The sequence below is a fragment of the Dermacentor variabilis genome, chromosome 9 (assembly GCF_050947875.1).
Source record: "Dermacentor variabilis isolate Ectoservices chromosome 9, ASM5094787v1, whole genome shotgun sequence".
Classification (NCBI taxonomy): domain Eukaryota; kingdom Metazoa; phylum Arthropoda; class Arachnida; order Ixodida; family Ixodidae; genus Dermacentor; species Dermacentor variabilis.
In genome coordinates, this window is record NC_134576.1 from 116396916 (window position 1) to 116402915 (window position 6000).

Below are 6000 nucleotides of genomic sequence, written 5' to 3' on the forward strand. Positions count from 1 at the left end.
CAGTGCTTTTGGTTGCTCGGAACGGACGCCAAATCGACGCAGCTTCCACGTGCGGCGCGGTTTTAATAATAATAATAATATTTGGGGTTTTACGTGCCAAAACCACTTTCTGATTATGAGGCACGCCGTAGTGGAGGACTCCGGAAATTTTGACCACCTGGGGTTCTTTAACGTGCACCTAAATCTAAGTACACGGGTGTTTTCGCATTTCGCCCCCATCGAAATGCGGCCGCCGTGGCCGGGATTCGATCCCGTGACCTCGTGCTCAGCAGCCCAACACCATAGCCGCGGCGCGGTTTTGCATTTCCCTAGACGCAGAAGGGGAAAAGCCGCAAAATAAGTAAACCTTTACACTCAGCGGTGCGTTCTGTCTTATTTAGCCGCTGCTAATAAGGTGTTTGCGTTTTCTGTTCCCCAGCCTAAACTAACGCGGTTTAAAACGTGGGACTCCTTTCAGAAGCGCTCTCACTTGTGCGCGCTTTGCCTCCGTATAGCTTTCTCTTCATATCCACAGAAAGTTGTCCGCGAGTATGCAGCATGGTGTCAGCGCGCAGGCAAGCATGAACGCCTCACTCTCGATGACCGCGGACATTGGCTGTCAAAATGCAGGCGTGAGAAATCGTGGCAGCAGCAGGATATCGAAGTGACCTTCGTGCTGAATATCGCTTCAACGCAAACTGAGCGGTGCGAACACAGCGCGCGCAGAGCTACAAGCCGTCGACCCACCTACACTGTGCCTCTAAAGCAGATCGCTTTCAAGATAAGCGATCTGCTTATCTATATTTATATCTATATTGTGCGGCCGATGTACAAGGCCTTCTTCCTGCCTTTGCCCGGTGCCCTGGGCGCGACGAAATGCGGCGCGCGTCTTGCTCTTGCGCGCGCGAGATTGAGCCGCCGTCGTCGGCTCACCGTCGCGCACTTTGACTCGCACACGTAGCGTACGGCGCGCGAGGACGATGTTAGCGCGAGGCGAACCCGATACGCGTGCGTCGCAAGGAAAACCTGTAGCAACTGCCAGAGGAGGTCAACCCAGCGTGCCTCCGCCTGCCTTCCTCCTCCGCGACGCCTCGCCTCGTTTCTCCATCCCCACTTCGCTCAACGTTGCCTACACATTCCTCTAGGTGGGGTTACATTGCCGCGAGCTCAGCGCGCTCCTTCGTACTTTCTCCGGCGCGCGATTTTTTTTTTTACCTACAGGCGCCTTCCTCGTTCGCTTGCTTCGCGGCTTCAAACAGACACCGGCGATTTCACGAGCTGGCCAGTTACTCCCGCGCGTAAAAACCGCGCCCTGGTAACGCGGCAGGGTTGTACCGCATGGTGGCACAGTGGTGAGGGGAGCGTTCTCGCCATGGAGGAAGGGAAAACTTTTTTTTCCCCTTCCTCCATGATTCTCGCATTTTCCCCTCGTGACAGCTAGCGCTTTGAGATGCTGTGGTTGAGACACTGCGATCAGAGGAGGTGGGAAGAACTGCACGGGGTTCCGAATGCGTTGCTTTACGTGCTTTGCATGTGCTGTTTTACGTGCTCAGCCACAGCAGCCTAAATACGAGAAAAAAAAACTTTGAAATCAGTGATGTCACACCGACGTACCGGCGCTGGGCTTCTGGCGCGAATATATAAAAAATAACAAATAATATTTTAAACGAATACTTTATCAGTTAGTCTGTTTGTACTGTGTCCTTCTCGAGGCGCACTGACACAATATTGCCGACCATTAAATGAAGGGCCGGAACCCCCTAAAAAGTAGTCGCAGCCCATATACTACAGAAGTTCCCAACGGACGTCCTAAAAGAAAATACACACACCCAACACAGAAATGAATTTGTCAGCTGGATCCCCCAGTAATATCCCTGTTTGCGAGGCCCGAGGAACGTGTCATGCCGCAGGCACGATCACTATGTAGAATAAGCATGTGAAATATTTTCTGCCAGCGTGCACCAGGCTATGGCCTCCGAGATGCTTGTTTACCTGCTTGTTTGCTTTCGTGATTCCTGCAGGAAACTTTTTAAAGATTGCTTAAAATGTGATGTTTTCCTACCGGGGACGTCCCAAAAACATCGGAACCGTTTTCCTTTTTTTTGGTTTTTTTTTTCCCCACACATAGTCGGCATTCCGTACTTCAGTTTACTAGAAAGACAAACACGTTTTCTGGCTTGTTCAAATTATTACCCAATGCTACATGGTCTTAAGCTCATGCGTACGCCCTAAACTTCTCGTATTTCCTGATAGTATCGACTTTGCATACCTCAGCCTAGTTGAACATCGCGCCTGTCGAGAATGCAGGCTGCACTTCCATGTGCAGGCGCACGCCTGCTGTTTTGCCCACAGATACATCGCGTGCAAGTGTATAATAGCTGTGTCTTACCAGTACTCACCTACGGGGCAGAAACCTGGAGGCTTACGAAAAGGGTTCTACTCAAATTGAGGACGACGCAACGAGCTATGGAAAGAATAATGATAGGTGTAACGTTAAGGCATAAGAAAAGAGCAGATTGGGTGAGGGAACAAGCGCGAGTTAATGACATCTTAGTTGAAATCAAGAAAAAGAAATGGGCATGGGCAGGACATGTAATGAGGAGGGAAGGTAACCGATGGCCATTAAGGGTTACGGACTGGATTCCAAGGGAAGGGAAGCGTAGCAGGGGGCGGCAGAAAGTTAGGTGGGCGGATGAGATTAAGAAGTTTGCAGGGACGGCATGGCCACAATTAGTACATGACCGGGGTTGTTGGAGAAGTATGGGAGAGGCCTTTGCCCTGCAGTGGGCGTAACCAGGCTGATGATGATGCTGACGATGATGATGATGACGATGATGATGATGACATCGCGTGCATTTGTGCGCACGTTTATGCGTCTATTTATGTAGCTGCTCTTCCTTCGTCGCTCTACACGCGGTGAACATTGCATGCTATACTCATTGCATATATATAGTATATATTCTTATGCGTACATATATGGCGTTCGTACCTACCGCATCCGCTGTGTTGTTGCAGCAGATATGAGGCGGAGGCGTGGGTAGCTTATGACGTAGAAGGTGGTCATATATACATATATATAAGAACATACGGGTCTTTATATGGGTTACCCATACTCTACTATAATCATTTGCGACATACCCCATATAATATGTGCGAAAATACTAATTTGCATATGGAACCCAAATGTGTTCTTACGGGATTATTGAATGTGGCTGGGGCATGTTTTTTTTTTTTTTTTTTTTTGATAAGGGAGGAATGACCAACAGAGTAGAAAATGTAGGCGTCGTTCCTACTCATAATGGTAAAGCCTTTAGCGCAATTCAAAAAGACAGGAACGTGACAGAAATACAGGACAGAGATACAATTGCGCTAAAGGCTTTGCTATTATGAGTAAACCTTACCAACTAGCCGAAGAATCAGCCTAGTTGTCGTTCCTACATTAATCTCGTAGCCGCATCGACAACACGCATTCCTGCATTAGCAGACGACGACTCGGATTTCCCGTTCTTTTTTTCCCACAGCAGCGCTGCGCGGTGCAGACGTCATTAGCGGAGTCGTCCGCGGCCAATCGCCCTTGCCCCGCAGCAGACGACACCGCGCTTTTTCGACTGTCGGGAAGACGACTTGTCCTCCGAACTAATGACTCGTGCAGGCCGCGGCAAGCACTTCCTCGCACGATAGACCGCGAGAGAACGACAAAATTAAGCACGCGTTGCGTCGATGCCCGTTTATTGGGCCGCTTAGAAGCTTGCGCGTGTTGTTCGTACTCACACAGAGGCGCGCTCTCACACGCTGTTCTCGAAAGAGCACCAGAAGGCCCAGAAGGCCGAGGAAGCGAAGAAACGCTTTTCGAGGTTCGCCCTCCGCCAGGCTTTCTCGGCTTTTCGCTTGTTTTATTTCTGTAGCGTGCGAGGTCTCGTGGCCGAGAAAGCAAAAGCTTTACTACGTCGTCGCCTTGGGCGCGGACTTAAATATAAATTCTGCCGATCCGACTGGGATGCAGGAAGACGACGCGAGCTCATCTGGGCTCTCCGCTGGCGGGCAAGTTTGTTGCTGGTTCCGAAATAAGCGGCGCTCTCTCCGTGCCCGCCACGCCCGCTCTTGTCCCGAGGACGCTGCGCTCTGCTGCGCTTCCCGTTTGCGCGAGGATGCGATGTTGCTGCTGTCGCAGCTGTACCTGAATAAGTGGCGAGGAGGCACGGTTTTCACGACGAAGACGAAATGACGGTGAAACAACTCTATTTGAAAACAGCGCGTGTCACCCTGACGGCTATATACTAAGAGCAAGCGAAGAAGCGGGAGGGATCAACTAGGAACGCTGTGTTTGTTGCGCTGGCCTTGCGCAGCAGACGTAAAAAGTAATGGGTGCGCGTCGTCTGCTCGGGACGTCTGGCAGAAGTCACTTTTGCTTTGCCGGAAGTGCGTTGTTCGTGTCCTTGTAATTTATGTAGAACATGGCGTGATAAGCCGTTTTTATAACGGACGTTTTGTACTTCGCTGCCAATGAGTGAGCACGCTTTTATGAAAGCACGTTGTCACGTGCTGTATAATTCAAAAATATATGGCCGCCCTCTGTCCTATGATTAAGTTCACTTTTAACAAGCTTTACAGCGCTAAACCATCGTGAAATGAGCTATCTTTGCAGGCACTTCCATATTGCAGCGTACAATCTGTCATGAAAGTGTCGTCTTATCCTATGTGCTGTGTGGTCTCGCGTAGCTCACGTATTTGTGTCTTGTTTTCGACTCTTCTTCAGGTTGTGCGCCCGCTTCTATCGCAGCCGTGCTTCACAGCACATATGCATACACACAGCCACAAACACAGGCACATCAACAAGCACGCGCACATATGGCATCGCGCGAAACGTACAAACATCCATGCGAAACAAGCAGGCAATGAAATAAACAAGAGAAATTACAGGAGAAATACTGTTACTTTATAATTGCACTAATTATAAACGTATACGCCGGTTTATCAATTCAGTGGTGGTCACATGCACACGTCAGCTTTGTTGAATATTTACGTATGCGTGCAAGAAAATAGGACTGGGAGGAGGAGGAGGAGGAGGAGGAGGAGGAGGAGGAAACGAAGACAGAAGGTAGGGACGTTAACCAGAAATGCGCCTGATTGGCTACCCTACTCTGGGGGACGGGAAAAACGGGAATAGAAAGATAACGTAGAGAGAGAGGGGGGAGGGGGAAGAAAGCCGTATAGCCCTGGGAGTGTTAGCCAGCGCCACGCTCATGACGCGGCGGCGGATGTGGAACGTTCCTTCCGCCGTTGCCGCATCTTTCAATTTCGAGCCTGCGGTTAATTGAAAGGCATAACCGCCACCATGACCATGAGTGGCGCAAGCTAACGCTCCTAAGGCTAATGTATTGCAAACACATAAACAAATATTCAAGACATTAGACGGGTGCATACTACAACTGCCGTGGCTCCATCGGCAAAGCACATCGCGCGAGTAATGCGGGAAATGTGGGTTCGGCTCCCACCAGAGACAAGTTGCCTTTTCGTCCGCTTAATTCTTTCTCGTTTCCTGTTATTTCAATTAAGACAACGGCCCATTTCCCTCTGCTTTCTCTGGCTTCACGTCGGTTTACTTCACAGACATGAAGACCTTGGTTACAACAATTGCTAATTCGGCTGTCTCTCAATCAACTTGAGTTAAATGTTTCTAAAACTACGTTGATTGCGTTTGAAGCCCAGGGACAAATCTGCTGTCACTGATATTTCTCTTCGTTCTGATACCTGTGCGATTGAGCGGGTATCTGTATTTAAATTTGTAGGAGTATACTTTTCGACGAAAATTTGAATTGGACTCCTCACATAAATAAATTGCATTCGACCATTTCTAGGCCTAACGACACCTTTTTCTAAACGCCGGCATCTTGTTCAGACTTGGCTAAAACGTAAGTTGTATTATTCACTCATCCAATCTCATCCATACTACTGCTTATTGATCTGGGGCACCACAAGCAAAACAAACTTAGGTAAGCTGCAGTCCTTCAAAAACGAGCT